The sequence below is a fragment of the Orcinus orca genome, chromosome 1 (assembly GCF_937001465.1).
Source record: "Orcinus orca chromosome 1, mOrcOrc1.1, whole genome shotgun sequence".
NCBI lineage: Eukaryota > Metazoa > Chordata > Mammalia > Artiodactyla > Delphinidae > Orcinus > Orcinus orca.
In genome coordinates this window covers 161,854,041-161,878,471 of record NC_064559.1, presented here as the reverse complement: position 1 = coordinate 161,878,471, position 24,431 = coordinate 161,854,041, and the positions used below count along the sequence as shown (strand labels likewise).

General features: G+C 38.3%; 1 protein-coding gene and 1 long non-coding RNA gene across 2 annotated transcripts in view; one reads left to right on the top strand and one right to left on the bottom strand.

Annotated features, from left to right (window-relative positions):
- LOC117202852 (uncharacterized) overlaps positions 1-24,431 on the top strand; it is a 278,339-nt gene that overhangs the window by 83,628 nt on the left and 170,280 nt on the right. The window lies entirely within an intron of this gene.
- C1H1orf87 (chromosome 1 C1orf87 homolog) overlaps positions 1-24,431 on the bottom strand; it is a 115,418-nt gene that overhangs the window by 39,837 nt on the left and 51,150 nt on the right.

The window sequence follows — 24,431 nt, the reverse complement described above, 5'->3', positions numbered from 1 at the left end:
TCTCTGTGTCTCTTATTAATTTTTGTTTCTGGTGCTTCCTGAAGTTCATTTCCCCTGATTTTGTGTGTAACTCCATATCCTTTCAAAAATATTTCTTTTTGCTTATGTTAGCAAAAAACAGTTTCTGCTTCTAGCAACCAAACTACAACTGATAAAAATTTTTATCACCTCTTTGCCCATCAGATGTCAAGCAAATATAAAGAGCCAATTGTGGGAATATGTCCTGTGTTTTCTAGGAAAGTTTTAATGCCATGTGATTTTATACTTTTTATTTTTATTTATTTTTTAACGGAAGTATAGTTGATTTACAGTGTTGTGTTAGTTTCAGGTGTATAGCAAAGTTACTCAGTTTTATTTTATTCAGTTTTCTTTTTCAGATTCTTTTTCCTTATAGGTTATTACGAAATATTGAGTATAGTTACCTGTGCTATACAGTAAGTCCTTGTTGGTTATCTATTTCATACGTAGTAGTGTGCACATGTTAATCCCAAACTCCTAATTTATTGCTCCCAACCTCTTCCCCTTTGGTAACCATAAGTTTTTTTTCTATGTCTGTGGGTCTATTTCTGTTTTGTATATAAGTTCATTTGTGCCATTTTAAAAAATATTCCACATATAAGCAATATCATATGATATTTCTCTTTCTCTGTCTGGCTTACTTTGCTTAGTATAATAACCTCCAGGTATATCCATGTTGCTGCAAATGGCATTATTTCATTCTTTTTTATGGCTGAGTAATATTCCATTGTGTGTGTGTGTGTGTGTGTGTGTGTGTGTATACACACACACACACCACATCTTCTTTATCCATTCATCTGTCGATGGACATTTAGGTTGCTTCTGCCTTCTGGCTATTGTAAATAATGCTGCAATGAACATTGTGGTGTATATATCTTTTCAAATTCTGGTTTCCTCTGGATTTATGCCCAGGAGTGGGATTGCTGAATCATAGGGTAGCTCTATTTTTAGTTTTTTAAGGAACCTCTATAAACTCATTAGATACATAACTAGTTTGTTTTGCTTATACCTCATAAAACTTTTTCTATACATGGTATCACAAATCAGAAAAGTTCTTTGTCAGTATAGAAAATATGACCTTCAGAGCTTCATGTCACTTTAGGCACAAGAATAGATAAGGCATAGCTATACAGAACCACAAGCCAGATAAACTGATGACTATATCAGCTGCTGCAAGGCTAGGCAGGGAAAAGAAAGTTGGAGAAGTAGCACTCTTAAGGAATATTAATAAACATACAAAGATCTGATATTAGCACAGATCTGGAAATGAACTGCAGTAGAAGCATCTCCTGTCTTCTACACTTCCTGCAATTCCCTCCTCTTAGGAGGGCCAGGTTTATGCCTACAGCATCTTCTGACCCATTGAACAACAACACAACAAAAACCTAAATCCATTTATATTTCCACATGGCATAACATTTATTTTTCAGAACCGTTAGGAGTTAGCAAATATTCAGTAAGGGCTCTGGACAAGATGGCACCAGAAACTCTCTTGCCCTTTCTTGAATTTTTGCTGATAGCAGGGGAGGGAAATTGCAGGAAATTTTTCTAAGTACTGAACTTGGACACTGCCTGATTTAAGTGGTATATAGGACTTAAGTGACCAATGAAATCTTTTAGATCCTCTAATAAAATACGATCTTTATTCCATACTCTTTATATTACTCTAGGACCTTCAAAGAGCCATTGACAATTTAAGTGTGAGAATGGGTTCTTGTTGCCATAAAAGGCAGTGTAATTCTAATCACAGTACCAGGTGCCAAAGTCTTCATGTTGAGTCAGAGAGGTCAGGATTGAAGGACAAGGTCTGTGAGCCTGATTGTAGATTCAGGCAGATCTGCGTTCAAATTCTAACTTCATCCAAACTTAAGTTAAAATGGCCTTTAATTAGTGTTCTGAGTACTTTGTGTGCATTCTCTCATTTAATTGAGACAACCATCTTATTAGACATGTAAATGACTTGGCTATGGACACGCTGATCAATGGAGGAGCCACGATTTAAACCCTGACTGTCTGACTCCAAATCCTGCACCCTTAACCATTGTACTCTATGGCCTTACACATGAATGTAATATAACTTGGTTTCAGTTACATTTCCCACCCCCGTTTGGAATTCCATGAACATGGTTTCAGTGTCTTCTGATATCTACTATTGCAGAAGTTGTTGTTGTTGTTGTTGTTTTTACTTTAAGTTAAACATCTTTATTATGGTGTTTAAATGCCAGATTGAAAGAAACCTACTACAGTTGACCCTTGAACAGTGCACTGGAGGTTGGGGTGTGTTAGGGGCGCTGACCCTCTGCCCAGTCAGAAATTCATGTATAATTTATAGTTGGTCCTCCATATTAGTGATTCCTCCTTTCCACTTGTCCACATTGCTAAAGTATGAGGTCAGTCTGATTTGGATTCATTTATAATTTTTTTTTTTTCATTTATTTGCTTTGGTTTAGTTTTATTTTGTTTTGGCTGCATCGTTAAATAATTTTCTTTGTCTCTGTAGCACAAAAGTTTTGTCAGGAGGGACATGGATACTTTTTTTCTTAATTTAGTTTAGATCATAACAAATCCATTCAGTCTACACAGAGGGTTTTTCTTTTTCCCATCTCTGCAAAATTTCTTCAGCTATGACTTTTGGTTTTATTTCTTGTCCAATTCTTCTAGTTTCTTATTCCACAATTTCAGGGCATCTTAGGTTCAATTTCTATTTTTATTCTTCTATCTCTACTATCCGTTTTCATTTTTTTCTGTTCTTTTTCTCTAGATTTTGTGGAAACCTCTCAAGTTTGACATTATGCACTAGATTTTCTCTAGCATTAATTTTGCTGTTCATTGATTTCTAGTTATCCCTTTTTCTTTTGTAAATAATATTTTTTTAAAACGCCACCCTGGCCATTCGTTATGTGTTGTTTTTGGCTGCTTTCAGGCCACAATGACATAGTTGAATAGTTGCAACAGATTATAGACCCACAAAGCCTTTCACATTTATTATGTGACCCTTCAAAGAAAAGGCTTGTTGACCTAAACATTTAACATAAGTGTCTTAATATCATTAAATATCTAACAATATTCAGATTTCCTTGATTGTTTTATTTTTAAATTGAGATATAATTGACATATATTAGCTTCAAGTGTACAGCATAATGATTCGATATATGTATATATTGCAAAATGATCACAATAGGTCTAGTTAATATCCATCACCAAACATAGTCACAATCCTGGTTACCTCTTCATTATGCTGTAGAAGTTTCAGTTTCCTGGAAACTATCCACATTTCACCAAGTTCATTTTAATTTCTTCTGTTCACTTTAGTGCTTTTTACATTTCATTTTTAATCTCATTATGCTTATTACATTACAATTCATTTCAACAGAGACATGGCTCCTTATATCCTTTAGAGAACACCAGTGGCTTTCTAAATGTTTTCTAGTTTCTAGAGTAAATCATTTCCAAAAGTTTACTGTTATTTGGAGCCTGTGGGATCACAATTACACCTCCCTGTTCTGCAGTATTTTTGAAAATTAGGCCTCATATGTTAGGGTTTTCTCTTTATTCAGTGTCAGTGAGGAACTGTTCACATTCTGTACAACCCAATAGATGAGTTTCATAAGTTTCCCTTGGTCCTACTCACTGCTCATTCAGCCCCTCAGTCAAGGGGTGAGTGAAGACTCCCACCAATATTTGGTGCTTCTCAGGCATTTGTTTTGTGCCCCTCTATTGGGACCACCTCAGAGGTGGGATCTTCTCACCACACCTGCTGGATATCAGACACTAAATTGGTGTAGTATGTCATAATGGGTACACTTGTTGACCTGAAACAAACAGATTGCCAGATATTTCTCCAGCAAAGATGGGTTTATTCAGGATCAATAGAGAATTGCAGTTTGTGGTCTACAATCATGGTGAGCCATGCTCAAGTCCCCCAGACAGCAAGGGAAAGAGAATGCTTATAGAAAGGAAAAGGGAGTTGGGAGGGCTATAATAAACAAAGTGTCCATGGCTTCTCATTGGCTGAGTCCTTGCCAGAAAAGTCCTTCCTTACTGTTGGGCTCTAATATTGCAGGGCATGAGAGCTTTCCCTTCTGGTTTCCCAACTCTATTTAACTGAGGTTTCCGTATATTATTATTATTATTATTTTTACAGTACTTGGGCCTCTCCCTGTTGTGGCTTCTCCCATTGCGTAGCACAGGCTCCAGACGCGCAGGCTCAGCGGCCATGGCTCACGGGCCCAGCCGCCCCGTGGCACGTGGGATCTTCCCGGACCGGGGCACGAACCCGTATCTCCTGCATCGGCAGGCGGACTCTCAACCACTGTGCCACCAGGGAAGCCCTGTATATTAATTTTTTACACACTCCTCAACATATACAACTACCAGGGATCCCCTCTTTCTTCTTCAACCCACGTGACTTTACATTTCCATATGCAAATAACACAGCCGGGCCTAGCTATTCCTGCCTTCTTCACCCCAACATTCTGCTCTATCGTTCCTAGAAGTTGTGGTCTCTGCATAGGCACAGAAAAGCAGTGTGTGGGTAAGTGTACTGGTGTGTAACCTTGGATGAGGGAAGGAGAGGAAGGAACAGTACTCAGGTGGATACAGAAAGTAGCATCTATGTCATGTTCTGGCTGGTTAAGACTTGGGGCCTCCACATCAAGGGGAAGACTGGTGAAGGGATGAAATATCTTCCATCTTCTGCACTTTTTATAGGTAGGCAGGACAAAGCTGGGGGCACCAACTCAATGATTTTCCCAGATTCCATGTGTTTACAGTCAGTGGAGCTTCCTTCTAGATTCGGAGACTAGAGTGCCTATTAGTTTTTGTTTCTGGTGTGTGTTTTTTGTTGGCTTTTTTTTTTTTTTGCCTCTTCATTTGTTCATTGGAATTTTAATAAAATTAAAATGTCATCTGTTCTGCAGATGCCAAAAAAAAAAAAATGGGGGCTATTTCATAGGAACATCCTTGTAATCTTGATGATGTTACTTACAGGTGACATGTTTCTCTCTGAGTTTTATACAGGCTTCAATCAAAGGTGTGCCAGTACTTCCTTCCCAAGCTCATTGCCTTTCTCCACCTTGTGAAATGTATCCTCTGGCCACAATGGACAGTTTGGTTCTCCAAACCTATGTTCTTGTTGCTTCTTTGTCTTGGCACACACTGCTCCCTCTATCTCTGAGTTACTCTTCCCCGTCCCTCATCTGGTGAGCTCCTACAAGTCCTACCAAGCTCAGCTGAGTATTAAGTAGTACTGAAGAGCCAGCTCTGTTCAGACTGCTAGAATCATAGTTAAGTCCCATGATTTGAAAAGTTAAATCATTAGAGCCATTCCCTTGAGAACCCTGTAATCTACTATTCCAGCTGAGGTGCACAAAATATGCTAGGAAAAGGAGGCAGATAGAAAAAAGATTATGCAAGGGACTGTTAGCCTGCAGGGGCTGTATAATTTGCTAGGGGTGCTATAACAGAACGCCACAGACTGGGTGGCTTAAACAACAGAAATTTATTTTCTCACAGTTCTGGAGGTTAGAAGTCCAAAATCAAGACGTCTGTAGATTTGGCTTCTTCTGAGGCTCCTCCTTGCCTACAGATGGCCACCTTTTCGCTATGTCTTCACAGGGTCTTTTCTCTGGGTGAGCCCATCCTTAGTGTCTCTCTGTGTGTCCAAAATTCCTCTTTTTATAAGGACACCAGTCAGGTCAGATGTGGGCTCACTCTAATGGCCCCGTCTTAATTTAATCACCTCTTTAAAGACCTTATCGTCAAATATATAGTCTAAGGGCTGTGGGTTAGGGATTCAACAAATGAATTTAGGGGGGATAAAATTCAACCCATAATAGGAACAAAGATTTAAAGAATCCCAACTTTTGGGACAATTCACTTAAGGACTCTGAACCTCATTTTATTCATCTGTGAAGTGGGGGTAAAAATACATCAACTCATGGGGCTGTTGGGAGTATGAAATGAGATAAGCCATGTAGAGCATGTAGCCCCATGCCTGGACATGTGAGGCGTACATGCATCAATCCTTCTGAGTCAGGAGGTTATTTTGGTTGTTATTTTACTCAGCTGCTGGAAAGCTCATCCAACTGCACCATCTTTCTTTGCTTTCACCCTCTTACTCATGTAGCCTAAACTGTATTCTTCTCACCTTCCAGTTACCTGTGAGAAGCACAGCCCTTCCTTGATACATAGTCAATAAACTCTCAAATCCAGAAGAAAGGATTCTTTTTCCGTTTGACAGGTGGAAAATTAAGGTTCAGAGAAATTAGTGACTTGTCCAAGTTCTCAAAGCCAGTGCACTCAGTGTTGAGATTTCCGTCTAGGCCTATGTGATTCTGGAGCTCATGATGCCTTTCTGCATGGATGGGGGCTGAAGGGGTAGTGGAGGTGCTAAACCGGTGAAGAGATGCTACCTGCAAGCCGTGGGCTTCCTTGGATTATACATGCCCCTGGAACTTAAAAGTTTCCTCACTTTGTATTCATATCCTACACCTCTCCTTGGTCCTAGGGCAATAAGATACTGAGCTCCTCAAATCCAGAACTGTGTTCAGCACCAAACCCAAGGGTAGAGCTGGCTATGAAATGCAGGCAGTTTGCCTAAAGCCCCTGTGCCTAGCCACTATCCTATAAGCCTTTAAGTTGCATAGGACTTGTAGGAGAGTTGGTATAGAGTATTAAAAGCCAAGACCCCGAAGCTAGAGAGTCTGCGTTTGACTTAGCCTTATTGATGAATTCATTTGTCAGTTACATACTAGTTTTAGCCTTTCTGTTCCTCAGCTTCCTCATTTGAAAAATAATAGTACCTATCTCATGAGGTATGTGTAAGGATTAAAAGAGTTAATATTTATAAAGCACTTAGAACATTGCCTGGAATATAGCAAACACTATGTAAATGTTGGCTATTATTAATAATAACTTTATTAGCAATATTATTATTAGAATTCTTATCCCGTATGAATTATGGGCTCTGGAAGAGAAGATTGGAATTAATGAACTCTTAAAAGCCAGATCTGGTTTCCAGGACCCAACCAATGGGCAGATTCATACCATGTCTCTAATAGCTCACCGCCTAACAATTTTCCTATTCCCATTAAAAAGTAATTGCTGAATCAGACACCTCATGTTTCCTTTATCTCCTAAAATCCTCTGGGTGTTCCTAGGATTATCAAACCAGTCATTTTCAACCTAATTGCACTCCCAACAATGGGCCCGATGTGTATGATAAGTTCTCCTTGGGACTATGTCAATTGCGCCACTCTATTTACGAAGCCTCCATAGCAGCTTCATTATTTATCCCCTCCCCTGACACAATTTGTCTTATGTGCCTATGTTTTAAACTGGGTTTGAAGCATTTAATTTTGCCAATACAGTTTTAGAGTATTAGTTTGCCTCCTGTTCTCCCTCTGCCCTAATTAATTACCATTTACTGCAAAGTCACACAGAAACATTAAATACTAATTCTGACTTACATGTTCCTGGGCAAGAACTGGGATAATAATTTCCATTCAACACAACCTGAACTCCCTCACTCATAAGGGTGATTCAGAGTAGAGATTTGAAATCGTAATCAAGTCTTTCTCAAAATCGCCTTATCCTGGCAGTCATTCACTAATGTCTCTGCTTGGTAGGGAAATGGCAAAAAACCAAAATCTCAATGTTGAAACACACACACACACACACACACACACACACAAAACAACTTTGCCACAGTGTTCTCGAAATTGCTCCTCTCATCAGCTCTTGCAACGTGATAGTTTAAGAAAAGAACACAACTCATTTTATTTGGTTAGATGGTGCTAATCCCACATCACCATAAACCCTCCTGATGTTTTATTGATTCTAAAGGACATTTAATCAGGAAGCACCTCAGCACTAGAATCCTGCTAATTAGTAAGCAGCCACATTCCAAATGGGTTCCCAATAGAACAGCAGATTAATGGACAATATGTACTAAAATAATGATTCATGCATTCAGCTTCTAAAATGTGTGTCTAAATTGCATCTTTAATCTCTTAAGGATATAGGTTTGCATACAAAGCCCTTAATTGAATGAATCTAATTCAACAGAAGAAGCTTTAGCCAATGACTGTCTAAGGATGAAACAGGTTTATCACTTATAAATGCAATTCTTCATTGGTCTCATAGTTTTGATGTCCTTGAACATTCAAAGGTCAAAGACAGGTGAATAAGAAAATTGGTGTGCTTCGCTGATATACACATAAAATAGTGGGAAATTGAGAAGTTTGATATAATTGTAAGTAGCCTAACCTCATTTGTTCCCCATTCACTCTTATTCTCATACCTCTGCTTCCTGGAATCTTGGTTCTGGACCCCAACTTCTAATCAAGCATACTCAGTATAATGTGAGCTTTGACACTTGCATTTTCTCCTTTTATACTGGTGCCTTTTTGGGACTCCCAATTTTGGCTTATTGACTTTCTACTCGGCTCTAAGCCCACTTTTTTGCTTTTCCTGTTTAACCGCCTCCCTCACCTTCACCCAACCACCTCCAATATTTTAGAGAAGGAAAACAGCCATGTCCAAACCTAGTCTAGTGGAAGTTCATTGGCTATGCTCAACCTCCTCTCATCATTTATTTACCACTTCATGTCCCCATAACCTTTTATCACCATGTGATATGTCACATATTTTACTTTATTTATAATTTCTCTTCCCCATTAGAATATAAGATTCATGAGGGAAGGGACTTTGTTTCATTCATAGCTATATTCCCAATGACTACAATAGTGATTGGTATACAGTAGGCACTCAATAAATATTTGTTAAATGAATGAATAAATGGATTAATCAAATATTTACTCTGTACCTATCATGTGCCAAGCACTGGCCTACAAGATGTTGGAATATAATGTGTCACGATCCTTGCCAGCATGGAGGTCACCATCTAGACATTAAATTAACAAATCACACAAATAAATACATAATTACAAATAGTGATAAGTGATAGGAAAGAACATTACTGAATGCTAAGAGAGAGTATAGCACAAGGAACATGATTTTGATGAGATGGTTAGGGAAGGCCTTCTTCAATTTGACCATAAGCTAAGGATTAGGGAAAACTCATGTATCTGTATCCCTCAGAGTATTTTGAGATTTTATTTTTCCTCTAGTTCAGTTCAATTCCACAAATATTTACCAAATACCTACTATGTGCCAGGTAGTGCTTTATACACATGGGATACATCAATAAATAAAACAAAGATTCTGCTACCCCATGGCACTATAGTCTATAGTTTATCAGAGACTGACAGATAAAAACAATAAATAACATACATCAATTTGATTAAAAGTTTATACATTAAAAGTTTATAAGTGTATAGAAGGCAGCAAAAGGAGAGCAGGTTAAGGGGAAGAAAGGATTAGGGGACTACAGTTTTTTTAATTAATTAATTTTTGGCTGCGTTGGGTCTTCATTGCTGCATGCAGGCTTTCTCTAGTTGTGGTGAGGGTGGCTACTCTTGGCTGCAGTGCATGGGCTTCTCACTGCAATGGCTTCTCTTGTTGCGGACTATGGGCTCTAGGTGCATGGGCTTTAGTAGTTGTGGTGCAAGGGCACAGTAGTTGTGGATCACAGGCTCTAGAGTGCAGGCTCAGTTTGTGGTGCACAGGCTTAGTAGCTCTGGGGCATATAGGATCTTCCTGGACCAGAGCTCGAACCCATGTCCCCTGCATTCGCGGGTGGATTCCTAACCACTGCAGCACCAGGGAAGTCCACTACAACTTTAAATAGAGTGTTTAGTGTAGGCCTCATAGACAAGGTGAAAACTGGGGAAAATCTTAAGGTGAAGGAATTAGCAGGAAGATATTTGGGGGAAAAGCATTCTAGGTTGAGGAATCATTCAGAAGATAGGTGTTAAGATGGATGTGTGCCTGGTATGTTTGAGGAAGACAAGGAGAACAGTGTGACTGGAACAGAATGAGAAAAGGAAATTGTAGATGGAGCCAGAGAAGTGATGGAGGGCATGTCACATAGAACCCTTCATGAGGACTTTGATTTTTTTTCCCGTTAAGTGAAATAAGGTGCTCTTGCAGTGTTATGATCAGAGCAATGATATTAACTGTTTTAGGTTTTAATAGATCACTGTAGCTGCTGTACTGAAGATAAACTAGGGACAAGGGAGAAGCAGAATTCAGTTAGCAGGGATTATAGTAATCCAGGAGAAAGATAATGGTAGATAGGATGGGGTGTAGTTAAATACCAAAAGAGGTGGTGAGAAGGGACCAGAATCTCGGCATATTCTCAAGATAGGGTTGACTTACTAATGGATTACTGTTGGATTGAATATGAAATGCAAGAAAAAGAAAAAAGGAGAGGGAAGACAGCAGAAACAAGAAGAACTACAATCCTGCAGCCTGTGGAACAAAAACCGCATTAACAGAAAGATAGACAAGATGAAAAGGCAGACGGCTATGTACCAGATGAAGGAACGAGATAAAACCCCAGAAAAAAAATAAATGAAGTGGAGATAGGCAACCTTCCAGAAAAAGAATTCATAATAATGATAGTGAAGATGATCCAGGGCCTCGGAAAAAGAATGGAGTCAAAGATCGAGAAGATGCAATAAGTGTTTAACAAAGACCTAGAAGAATTAAAGAACAAACAAACAGAGATGAACAATACAATAACTGAAATGAAAACTACACTAGAAGGAGTCAATAGCAGAAAAACTGAGGCAGAAGAATGGATAAGTGACCTGGAAGACAGAATGGAGGAATTCACTGGTGTGGAACAAAATAAAGGAAAAAAAATGAAAAGAAATGAAGACAGCCTAAGAGACCTCTGGGACAACATTAAATGCAACAACATTCGCATTATAGGGGTCCCAGAAGGAGAAGAGAGAGAGAAAGGACTGAGAAAATATTTGAAGAGATTATACTCGAAAACCTCCTGAACATGGGACAGGAACTAGCCACCCAAGTCCAGGAAGTGCAGAGAGTGCCATACAGGATAAACCCAAGGAGAAACATGCCGAAACACATAGTAATCAAATTGGCAAAAATTAAAGACAAAGAAAAATTACTGAAAGCAGCAAGGGAAAAATGACAAATAGCATACAAGGGAACTCCTATAAGGTTAACAGCTGATTTCTCAAGCAGAAACTCTACAAGTCGGAAGGGAGTGGCATGATATATTTAAAGTGATGAAAGGGAAGAACCTACAACCAAGATTATTCTACCTGGCAAGGATCTCATTCAGATTCGATGGAGAAATCAAAAGCTTTACAGACAAGCAAAAGCTAAGAGAATTCAGCACCACCAAACCAGCACTACAACAAATGCTAAAGGAACTTCTCTAAGTGGGAAACACAAGAGAAGAAAAGGACCTAAAAAACAAACCCAAGACAATTTAAAAAATGGTCTTAGGAACATACATATCGCTAATTACCTTAAACGTGAATGGATTAAGTGCTCCAACCAAAAGACACAGGCTTGCTGAATGGATACAAAAACAAGACCCATATATAAGCTGTGTACAAGAGACCATCTCAAATCTAGGGACACATCCAGACTGAAAGTGAGGGGATGGAAAAAGGTATTCCATGCAAATGGAAATCAGAAGAAAGCTGGGGTAGCAATACTCGTAACAAATAAAACAGACTTTAAAATAAAGAATGTTAGAAGAGACAAGGAAGGACACTACATAATGATCAAGGGATCAATCCAAGAAGAAGATATAACGATTATAAATATATATGCACCCAACATAGGAGCACTTCAATACATAAGGCAACTGCTAACAGCTATAAAAGAGGAAATTGACAGTAATACAATAATAGTGGGGGAATTTAACACCTCACTTACACAATGGACAGATCATCCAAAATGAAAATAAATAAGGAAACAGAAGCTTTAAATGACACAACAGACCAGATAGATTTAATTGATATTTACAGGACATTCTATCCCAAAACAGCAGGTTACACTTTCTTCTCAAGTGTGCACGGAATATTCTCCAGGATAGATCACATCTTGGGTCACAAATCAAGCCACAGTAAATTTAAGACAATTGAAATCATATCAAGCATCTTTTCTGACTACAATGCTTTGAGATTAGAAGTGAATTACAGGGGAAAAATGTAAAAAACACAAAACATGGAGGCTAAACAATACGTTACTAAATAATCAAGAGATCACCGAAGAAATCAAAGAGGAAATCAGAAAATACCTGGAGACTAATGACAATGAAAACACGACGATCCAAAACCTATGGGATGCAGCAAAAGTGTTCTCAGAGGGAAGTTTATAGCTATACAAGCCAGCCTCAAGAAACAAGAAAAGTCTCAAATAAACAATCTAACCTTACACCTAAAGGAACTAGAGAAAGAAGATCAAACAAAACCCAAAGTTAGCAGAAGGAAAGAAATCATAAAGATCAGAGCATAAATAAATGAAATAGAAACAAAGAAAACAATAGCAAAGATGAATAAAACTAAAAGCTGGTTCTTTGAGAACATAAACAAAATTGATAAACCATTACCAGACTAATCAAGAAAAAGAGGGAGAGGACTAAAATCAATAAAATTAGAAATGAAAAAGGAGAAGTTACAACAGACACCGCAGGAATACAAAGCAGCCTAAGAGACTACTATAAGCAACTCTATGCCAATAAACTGGACAATGTGGAAGAAATGGACAAATTCTTAGAAATGTATAAACTTCCAAGACTGAACCAGGAAGAAATAGAAAATATGAACAGACCAATCACAAGTAACGAAATTGAAACTGTGATTAAAAATCTTCCAACAAACAAATGTCCAGGACCATATGGCTTCACAGGTGAATTCTATCAAACATTTAGAGAAGAGCTAACAGCCATCCTTCTCAAAGTCTTCCAAAAAAAATGCAGAGGAAGGAACACTCCCAAACTCATTCTATGAGGCCACCATCACCCTGATAGCAAAACCAGACAAAGATACTACAAAAAAAGAAAATTACAGGCCAATATCACTGATGAATATAGATGTAAAAATCCTCAACAAAATAATAGCAAACAGAATTCAACAACACATAAAAAGGATCATATACCATTATCAAGTGGGATTTATCCCAGGGATGCAAGGATTCTTCAATATACGCAAATCAAACAATGTGATACACCATATTAACAAATTGAAGAATAAAAACCATATGATCATCTCAATAGATGCAGAAAAAGCTTTTGACAAAATTCAACACCGATTTATGATAAAAACTCTCCAGAAAGTGGGCATAGAGGGAACCTACCTCAACATAATAAAGCCCATATACAACAAACCCACAGCAGACATCATTCTCAGTGGTGAAAAACTGAAAGCATTTCCTCTAAGATCAGCAACCAGACAAGGATGTCCACTCTCACCACTATTATTCAACATAGCTTTGGAAGTCCTAGCCATGGCAATCAGAGAAGAAAAAGAAATGAAAAGAATACAAATTGCAAAAGAAGAAGTAAAACTCTCATTGTTTGCAGATGACATGATACTATACATAGAGAATCCTAAAGATGCCACCAGAAAACTACTAGAGCTAATCAATGAATTTGGTAAAGTAGCAGGATACAAAATTAATGCACAAAAATCACTTGCATTCCTATACATTAATGATGAAAAATGTGAAAGAGAAATTAAGGAAACACTCCCATTTACCATTGCAACAAAAAGAATAAAATACCTAGGAAAAACCTACCTAGGGAGAAAAAAGACCTGTATGCAGAAAACTATAAGACACTGATGAAAGAAATTAAAGATGATACCAACAGATGGAGAGATATACCATGTTCTTGAACATGAAGAATCAATATTGTGAAAATGACTATACTACCCAAAGCAATCTACAGATTCAATGCAATCCCTATCAAATTACCAATGGCATTTTTTGAAGAACTAGAACAAAAAATCTTAAAATTTGTATGGAGACACAAAAGACCCCGAATAGCCAAAGCAGTCTTGAGGGGGAAAAATAAGAGCTGGAGGAATAGACTCCCTGAGTTCAGAGTATACTACAAAGCTACAGTAATTAAGACAATATGGTGCTGGCACAAAAACCAGAAACATAGATCTATGGAACAGGATAGAAAGCTCAGAGACAAATTCATGCACCTATGGTCAACTAATCTATGACAAAGGAGGCAAGGATATACGATGGAGAAAAGACAGTCTCTTCAATAAGTGTTGCTGGGAAAACTGGACAGCTACACATAAAAGAATGAAATTAGAACACTCCCTAACACCATACACAAAAATAAACTCAAAATGGATTAGAGACCTAAATGTAAGATGGACACTATAAAACTCTTAGAGGAAAACATAGGAAGAACACTCTTTGACATAAATCACAGCAAGATCTTTTTTGATCCATCTCCTAGAGTAATGGAAATAAAAACAAAAATAAACAAATGGGGCCTAATGAAACTTCAAAGCTTTTGCACAGCAAAGGAAACCATAAACAAGATGAAAAGACAACACTCAGAATGGGAGAAAATATTTGCAAATGAATCAATGGACAAAGGATTAATTTCCAAAATATATAAACAACTCATGCAGCTCCATATTAAAAAAACAAACAACCCAATCCAAAAATAGGCAGAAGACCTAAATAGACATTTCTCCAAAGAAGACACACAGATGTCCAAGAAGCACATGAAAAGCTGCTCAACATCACTAATTATTAGAGAAATGCAAATCAAAAGTACAATGAGGTATCACCTCACACCAGTTAGAATGGGCATCATCAGAAAATCTACAAACGACAAATGCTGGAGAGGGTGTGGAGAAAAGGGAACCCTCTGCATTGTTGGTGGGAATGTAACTTGATACTGCCACTATGGAGAACAGTATGGAGGTTCCTAAAAAAAATAAAAATAGAATTACCATATGATCCAGCAATCCCACTACTGGGCATATACCCAGAGAAAACCATAATTCAAAAAGACACATGCACCCCAATGTTCATTGCAGCACTATTTACAATAGCCAGGTCATGGAAGCAACCTAAGTACCCATCGATAGACGAATGGATAAAGAAGAAGTGGTACATATATACAATGGAATATTACTCAGCCATAAAAAAGAATGAAATTGGGTCATTTGTTGAGATCTGCATGGATGTAGAGACTGTCATACAGAGTGAAGTATGTCAGAAAGAGAAAAATATCATATATTAACGCATATATGTGGAACCTAGAGAAATGGTACAGATGAACCGGTTTGCAGGGGAGAAATTGAGACACAGATGTAGAGAACAAACGTATGGACACCAAGGGAAAAGGCAGCGGGGTTGTGGGGGTGGGGGTGTGTTGAATTGTGCGATTGGGATTGACATATATACACTGATGTGTATAAAATTGATGACTAATAAGGACCTGCTGTATAAAAAAAAAATAGGGCTTCCCTGGTGGCGCGCTGGTTGAGAGTCCGCCTGCCGATGCAGGGGACACGGGTTCGTGCCCCGGTCTGGGAGGATTCCACATGCCGTGGAGCGGCTGGGCCCGTGGGCCATGGCCGCTGAGCCTGCGCATCCATAGCCTGTGCTCCGCAACGGGAGAGGCCACAACAGTGAGAGGACTGCATACCGAAAAATAAATAAATAAATAAAATTCAAAATTTCAAAAAAAAAAAACCCAAAAAACAAAAAGAATGACCTGAGGCTCTTGTTCCGTATACCACTTTCTAGCCCTTCCCCTTAAAATATTATATAGTGGGCTTGGGAAAAAGAAAAGAAAAGGAAAAAAAAGACAAAGATTACTGATGTATTGTGTTTTCATTTTAATTCAGTTCAAAATATTGTTTAATTTCCCTTGTGATTTCTTCTTTGATCAGTGGTTATTTATAAGTGTATTGTTTAGTTTCATAATATTTGGAGAATTCCAGGATATTATTTTGTTTTGTTTTCTAATTTAATTTTTTGGGGTCAGAAAACATATTTTATATGATGTAATCCTTCTAAATTTACTGAGACTTGTTCTATGGATCAGGGTAGATAGGGTTTATCTCTTAAATATTTCATGAACACTTAAAAGGAATCCATATTCTGCTGTTGTGTGGAGTAATTGCCAGTTACATCAAGTTAGTTGATAATATGGTCCAAGTCTTCTATATTCTTACTGATTTTATGTCTACTTATTTTATCAATTACTGACAGAAAGATGTTCAGTTCTCCAACTATAATTGTGAATCTATTCCTTCTTCCAGTTTTATGTTTTTACTTCATGTAAATTGAAGCTATATTATTAAGGGCATGATCATTTAGGTTTGTATGTTCTCTTGATGAATTGAATTTCTGGCAATACCTCTTGATTTAGAAGCTACTTTTTCTGTCTTTAGTGTAACCAACCCAGTTTTCTTTTCATTAGAATTAATAAGGTATATCACTTTCCATCCTTTTACTTTCAGTGTGTCTGTCTTTATATTCTAAAGGGGTTCATTTCAGATAGCATTTAATTGGGTCTTGATTTTTAAATGAAATCTGAAAATTGCTGTCTTTTAATTTAATTTAATTAATTTTTTTGTTTGCACCAGGTCTTAGTTGCAGCAGGTGGGTTCCTGAGTTGCGGCAGGGTGGCTTCTTAGTTGCAGCTCACCGGCTCCTTAGTTGTGGCATGCACACTCTTAGTTGTGGCATACATATGGGATCTAGTTCCCTGACCAGGGATCGAACCCAGGCCCCCTGCATTGGGAGCACAGAGTCTTAACCACTGCACCACCAGGGAAGTCCCTGATAATTGCCTCCTTTTAATTGGTGCGTTTGAATCATTAATACTTATTGTAATTATTGATATGGTTGGATTTAAATCTATTAATTTTATTTGTGTTTATTTTCTATTTGTCCTGTTAGTTTTCTTTTCCCTCTGTTTTTATTTTGATCTATTCTTAGTATTTACATGTGATTATTCCATTTAACCTTCTCTATTAATATTTTTAACTCAATACATTCTTCCTTCAAACAAAATTATACTACTTAGCTAATAGTATAAGGAGCTTTTTACAGTAAAATTTTATTTCCCCCTCCCAGTCTTGTATGCTATTGTCAAATGTTGCACTTTATTATGTTATAAACTCCACAGTACATTGTTATTATTTTTGCCTTAAATAGTCAATTATTAGTTAAAGAGGTTTTCTTTTTAATAAGGAAAATGTATTTTTATTCATTGGCATTTATTATTTCCTATACTTTTCATTTTTTTGTGTAGATTAAAAATGATTATTATCCTTCTACCTGAGGGCTTCTTTTAATATTTCTTGTAGTGCTGCTCTGACAGTTATGAATTCTCTGAACTTTGTATGTGTGAAAAAAGTCTTAATTCCAATTAGTTTTTTTCTTTTTTTAAATCAAATATACCCTGGCTGAACTGAGATTTGAGCCATGGAAGTTTATTGCCACAATATATTCTTTTTTTAAAAAATCTTTAATGGAGTATAATGGCTTTACAATGGTGTGTTAGTTTCTGCTTTATAACAAAGTGAATCAGTTATACATATACATATGTTCCCATATCTCTTCCCTCTTGCATCTCCCTCCCTCCCACCCTCCCTATCCCACCCCTCTAGGTGGTCACCAAGCACCGAGCTGATCTCCCTGTGCTATGCGGCTGATTCCCACTAGCTATCTACCTTACGTTTGGTAGTGTATATATGTCCATGCCTCTCTCTCACTTTGTCATAGCTTACCCTTTCCCCTCCCCATATCTTTAAGTCCATTCTCTAGTAGGTCTGTGTCTTTATTCCTGTCCTACTGCTAGGTTCTTCATGGCATTTTTTTTTTTCTTGAATTCCATATATATGTGTTGGCATACGGTATTTGTCTTTCTCTTTCTGACTTACTTCACTCTGTATGACAGACTCTAGGTCTATCCACCTCATTACAAATAGCTCAATTTCATTTCTTTTTATGGCTGAGTAATATTCCATAGTATATATGTGCCACATCTTCTTTATCCATTCATCCAATGATGGACACTTAGGTTGTTTCCATCTCCTGGCTATTGTAAATAGAGCTGCAATGAACATTTTGGTACATGACTCTTTTTGAATTATGGTTTTCTAAGGGTATATGCCCAGTAGTGGGGTTGCTGGGTCATATGGTAGTTCTACTTGTAGTTCTTTAAGGAACCTCCATACGTTCTCCATAGTGGCTGAACCAATTCACATTCCCACCAGCAGTGCAAGAGTGTTCCTTTTTTCCACACCCTCTCCAGCATTTATTGTTTCTAGATGTTTTGATGATGGCCATTCTGACTGGTGTGAGATGATATCTCATTGTAGTTTTGATTTGCATTTCTCTAATGATTAATGATGTTGAGCATTCTTTCATGTGTTTGTTGGAAGTCTGTATATCTTCTTTGGAGAAACGTCTATTTAGGTCTTTGGCCCATTTTTGGATTGGGTTGTTTGTTTTTTTGTTATTGAGCTGCATGAGCTGCTTATAAATTTTGGAGATTAATCCTTTGTCAGTTGCTTCATTTGCAAATATTTTCTCCCATTCTGAGGGTTGTCTTTTGGTCTTGTTTATGGTTTCCTTTGCTGTGCAAAAGCTTTGAAGTTTCATTAGGTCCCATTTGTTTATTTTTGTTTTTATTTCCATTTCTCTAGGAGGTGGGTCAAAAAAGATCTTGCTGTGATTTATGTCATAGAGTGTTCTGCCTATGTTTTCCTCTAAGAGTTTGATAGTTTCTGGCCTTACATTTAGGTCTTTAATCCATTTTGAGCTTATTTTTGTGTATGGTGTTAGGGAGTGATCTAATCTCATACTTTTACATGTACCTGTCCAGTTTTCCCAGCACCACATATTGAAGAGGTTGTCCTTTCTCCACCATACATTCTTGCCTCCTTTATCAAAGATAAGGTGACCATATGTGCGTGGGTTTATCTCTGGGCTTTCTATCCTGCTCCATTTATCTCTCTTTCTGTTTTTGTGCCAGTAGCATACTGTCTTGTTTACTGTAGCTTTGTAGTATAGTCTGAAGTCAGGGAGCCTGATTCCTCCAGCTCCATTTTACGTTCTCAAGATTGCTTTGGCTATCGGGGTCTTTTGTGTTTCCATAGAGATTGTGAAATTTTTTGTTCTAGTTCTGTGAAAAATGCCAGTGGTAGTTTGATAGGGAATGCATTGTATCTGTAGATTGCTTTGGGTAGTATAGTCATTTTCAAAATATTGATTCTTCATGTTCAAGAACATGGTATATCTCTCCATCTGTTGGTATCATCTTTAATTTCTTTCATCAGTGTCTTATAGTTTTTTGCATACAGGTCTTTTTTCTTCTTAGGTAGGTTTATTCCTAGATATTTTATTCTTTTTGTTGTAATGGTAAATGGGAGTGCTTTCTTGATTTCACTTTCAGATTTTTCATCATTAATGTATAGGAATGCCAGAGATTTCTGTGCATTAATTTTGTATCCTGCTACTTTACCAAATTCATTGATTAGTTCTAGTAGTTTTCTGGCAGCATCTTTAGGATTCTCTATGTATAGTATCATGTCATCTGCAAACAGTGACAATTTTACTTCTTCTTTTCTGATTTGGATTCCTTTTATTTCTTTTTCTTCTCTGATTGCTGTGGCTAAAACTTCCAAAACTATGTTGAATAATAGTGGTGAGAGTGGGCAACTTTGTCTTGTTCGTGATCTTAGTGGAAATGCTTTCAGTTTTTCACCATTGAGGGCAATGTTGGCTGTGGGTTTGTCACATATGGCCTTTAACATGTTGAGGAAAGTTCCCTCTATGCCTACTTTCTGGAGGGTTTTTATCATAAATGGTGTTGAATTTTGTCAAAAGCTTTCTCTGCATCTATTGAGATGATCCTATGGTTTTTCTCCTTCAATTTTTTAATATGGTGTATCATGTTGATTGATTTGTGTATATTGAAGAATCCTTGCATTCCTGGAATAAACCCCACTTGATCATGGTGTATAATTCTTTTAATGTGCTGTTGTATTCTGTTTGCTAGTATTTTGTTGAGGATGTTTGCATCTATGTTCATCAGTAATATTGGCCTGTAGTTTTCTTTCTTTGGGACATCCTTGTCTGATTTTGGTATCAGGGTGATGGTGGCCTTGTAGAATGAGTTTGGGAGTGTTCCTCCCTCTGCTATGTTTTGGAAGAGTTTGAGAAGGATAGGTGTTAGCTCTTCTCTAAATTCACCTGTGAAGCCATCTGGTGCTGGGCTTTTGTTTGTTGGAAGATTTTTAATCACAGTTTCAATTTCAGTGCTTGTGATTGGTGTGTTCATATTTTCTTTCTTCCTGATTCAGTCTTGGCAGGTTGTGCATTTCTACGAATTTGTCCATTTCTTCCAGGTTGTCCATTTTATTGGCATAGAGTTGCTTGTAGTAATCTCTCATGATCTTTTGTATTTCTGCAGTTTCAGTTGTTACTTCTCCTTTTTCATTTGTAATTCTATTGATTTGAGTCTCCTCCCTTTTTTTCTTGATGTGTCTGGCTAATGGTTTATCAATTTTATTTATCTTCTCAAAGAACCAGCTTTTAGTTTTATTGATCTTTGCTATCGTTTCCTTCATTTCTTTTTCATTTATTTTTGATCTGATTTTTATGATTTCTTTCCTTCTGCTTACTTTGGGGTTTTTTGTTCTCCTTTCTCTAATTGCTTTAGGTGCAAGGTTAGGTTGTTTATTCGAAATGTTTCCTGTTTCTTAAGGTAGGATTGTTTTTCTATAAACTTCCCTGTTAGAACTGCTTTTGCTGCATCCCATAGGTTTTGGGTCGTCATGTCTCCATTGTCATTTGTTTCTAAGTATTTTTTTATTTTCTCTTTGATTTCTTCAGTGATCACTTCATTATTAAGCAGTGTACTGTTTAGCCTCCATGTATTTGTATTTTTTACAGATGTTTTCCTGTAATTGATATCTAGTCTCATAGCGTTGTGGTCAGAAAAGATACTTGATACAATTTCAATTTTCTTCAATTTACCAAGGCTCGATTTGTGACCTACGATATGATCTATCCTGGAGAATGTTCCATGAGCAGTTGAGAAAAATGTGTATTCTGTTGTTTTTGGATGGAATGTCCTATAAATATCAATTAAGTCAATCTTGTTTAATGTATCATTTAAAGCTTGTGTTTATTTATTTTCATTTTGGATGATCTGTCCATTGGTGAAAGTGGGGTGTTAAAGTCCCCTACAATGAATGTGTTACTGACGATTTCCCCGTTTACGGCTGTTAGTATTTGCCTTATGTATTCAGGTGCTCCTATGTTGGGTGCATAAATATTTACAATTGTTAAATCTTCTTCTTGGATCGTCCCTTGATCATTATGTAGTGTCCTTCTTTGTCTCTTGTAATAGTCTTTCTTTTAAAGTCTATTTTGTCTGATATGAGAAGTGCTACTCCAGCTTTCTTTAGGTTTCCATTTGCATGGAATATCTTTTTCCATCCGCTTACTTCCAGTCCGTATGTGTCTCTAGGTCTGCAGTGGGTCTCTTGTAGACAGCATATATACGGGTCTGGTTTTTGTATCCATTCAGCCAATCTGTGTCTTTTGGTGGGAGCATTTAGTCTATTTACATTTAAGGTAATTATCGATATGTATGTTCCTATTCCCATTTTCTTAATTGTTTTGGGTTCATTATTGTAGGTCTTTTCCTTCTCTTGTGTTTCTTGCCTAGAGAAGTTCCTTTAGCATTTGTTGTAAAGCTGGTTTGCTGGTGCTGAACTTTTTCACCTTTTGCTTGTCTGTAAAGGTTTTAATTTCTCCATCAAATCTGAATGAGATCCTTGCTGGGTAGAGTAATCTTGGTTGCAGGTTTTACTCCTTCATCACTTTAAATATGTCCTGCCAGTCCCTTCTGGCTTGCAGACTTTCTGCTGAAAGATCCGCTGTTAACCTTATGGGGATTCCCTTGTGTGTTATTTGTTGTTTTTCCCTTGCTGCTTTTAATATGTTTTCTTTGTATTTCATTTTTGACAGTTTGATTAATATGTGTCTTGGCGTATTTCTACTTGGATTTATCCTGTATGGGACTCTCTGTGCTCTTTGGACTTGATTAACTATTTCCTTTCCCATATTGGGGAAGTTTTCAAGTATAATCTCTTCAAATATTTTCTCAGTCCCTTTCTTTTTCTCTTCTTCTTCTGGAACTCCTATAATTTGAATGTTGGTGCATTTAATGTTGTCCCAGAGGTCTCTGAGACTGTCCTCAGTTCTTTTCATTTTTTTTTCTTTATTCTGCTCTGCAGTAGTTATTTCCACTATTTTATCCTCCAGGTCACTTATCCGTTCTTCTGCCTCAGTTATTCTGCTATTGATCCCATCTAGAGTATTTTTAATTTCATTTATTGTGTTGTTCATCGTTGTTTGTTCCATCTTAATTCTTCTAGGTCCTTGTTAAATGTTTCTTGTATTTTGTCTATTCTATTTCCAAGATTTTGGATCATCTTTACTATCATTATTCTGAATTCTTTTTCAGGTAGACTGCCTATTTCCTCTTCATTTGTTAGGTCTGGTGGGTTTTTATCTTGCTCCTTCATCTGCTGTGTGTTTTTCTGTCTTCTCATTTTGCTTATCTTACTGTGTTTGGCGTCTCCTTTTTGTAGGCTGCAGGTTCATAGTTCCCTTTGTTTTTGGTTTCTGTCCTCAGTGGCTAAGGTTGGTTCAGTGTGTTGTGTAGGCTTCCTGGTGGAGGGTACTAGTGCCTGTGTTCTGGTGGATGAGTCTAGATCTTGTGTTTCTGGTGGGCAAGTCCACATCTGTTGGTGTGTTTTGGTGTGTCTGTGGACTTATTATGATTTTAGGCAGCCTCTCCGCTAATGGGTGGGGTTGTGTTCCTGTCTTGCTAGTTGTTTGGCATAGGGTGTCCAGCACTGTAACTTGCTGGTTGTTGAGTGAAGCTGGCTGCTAGTGTTGAGATGCAGATCTCTGGGAGATTTTCGCCATTTGATATTATGTGGAGCTGGGAGGTCTCTTGTGGACCATTGTCCTGAAGTTGGCTCTCACACCTCAGAGGCACAGCACTGACTCCTGGCTGTATCACCAAGAGCCTTTCATCCACACGGCTCAGAATAAAAGGGTGAAAAAGTAGAAAGAAAGAATTAGTAGAAGTAGAAAGAAAGAAAGAAAGAAAGAAAGAAAGGAGGGAGGGAGGGAGGAAGGAAGGAAGGAAGGAGGGAAGGAAGGAAAAAAGAGAAAGAAAGATTATAAAGTAAAATAAAATAAAGTAAGATAAAATAAAATAAAGTTATTAAAATAAAAAATAATTATTAAGAAAAAAAATTAAAAAAAAAAAAAGGACGGATAGAACCCTAGGACAAATGGTGGAAGCAAAGCTATAGAGACAAAATCTCACACAGAAGCATACACATACACACTCATAAAAAGAGGAAAAGGGGGAAAAAATCGTAAATCTTGCTCTCAAATTCCACCTCCTCAATTTGGGATGATTCATTGTCTATTCAGGTATTCCACAGATGCAGAGTACATCAAGTTGATTGTGAAGCTTTAATCAATGCTTCTGAGGCTGCTGGGAGAGATTTCCCTTTCTCTTCTTTGTTCCCGGGGCTCAGCTTTGGATTTGGTCCGCCTCAGCATATAGGTCGCCGGCGGGCGTCTGTTCTTCCTCAGACAGGACGGGGTTAAAGAAGCAGCTGCTTCGGGGGCTCTGGCTCACTCAGGCCAGGAGGAGGGAGGGGCACGGAGTGCGGGGCGAGCCTGCAGCAGCAGAGGCCGGCATGACGTTGCACCAGCCTGAGGCCCGCCATGCGTTCTCCCGGTGAAATTGTCCCTGGATCCCGGGACCCTGGCAGTGGCGGGCTGCACAGCCTCCCTGGGAGGGGGGTGTGGATAGTGACCTGTGCTGGCACACAGGCTCCTTGGTAGCGGCAGCAGCAGCCTTAGCGTCTCATGCCCGTCTCTGGGGTCCACGCTCTTAGCCGCGGCTCACGCCTGTCTCTGGAGCTCCTTTAAGCGGGGCTCTTAATCCCCTCTCCTCGCACACCAGGAAACAAAGAGGGAAGAAAAAGTCTCTTGCCTCTTCGGCAGGTCCAGACTTTTCCCCGGACTCCCTCCTGGCTAGCCGTGGTGCACTAACCCCCTGCAGTCTGTGTTCATGCCGCCCGAAGCCCGAGCCTCAGCTCCCAGCCCCGCCTGCCCCGGCGGGTGAGCAGACAAGCCTCTCGGGCTGGTGAGTGCTGGTCGGCCCTGATCCTCTGTGCGGGAATCTCTCTGCTTTGCCCTCTGTACCCCTGTTGCTGTGCTCTCCTCCATGGATCTGAAGCTTTCCCCCTCCACCACCCGCAGTCTCCGCCCGCGAAGGGGCTTCCTAGTGTGTGGAAAACTTTCCTCCTTCACAGCTCCCTCTCACTGGTGCAGGTCCCATCCCTATCCTTTTGTCTCTGTTTATTATTTTTTCTTTTGCCCTACCCAGGTACGTGGGGAGTTTCTTCCCTTTTGGGAGGTCTGAGGTC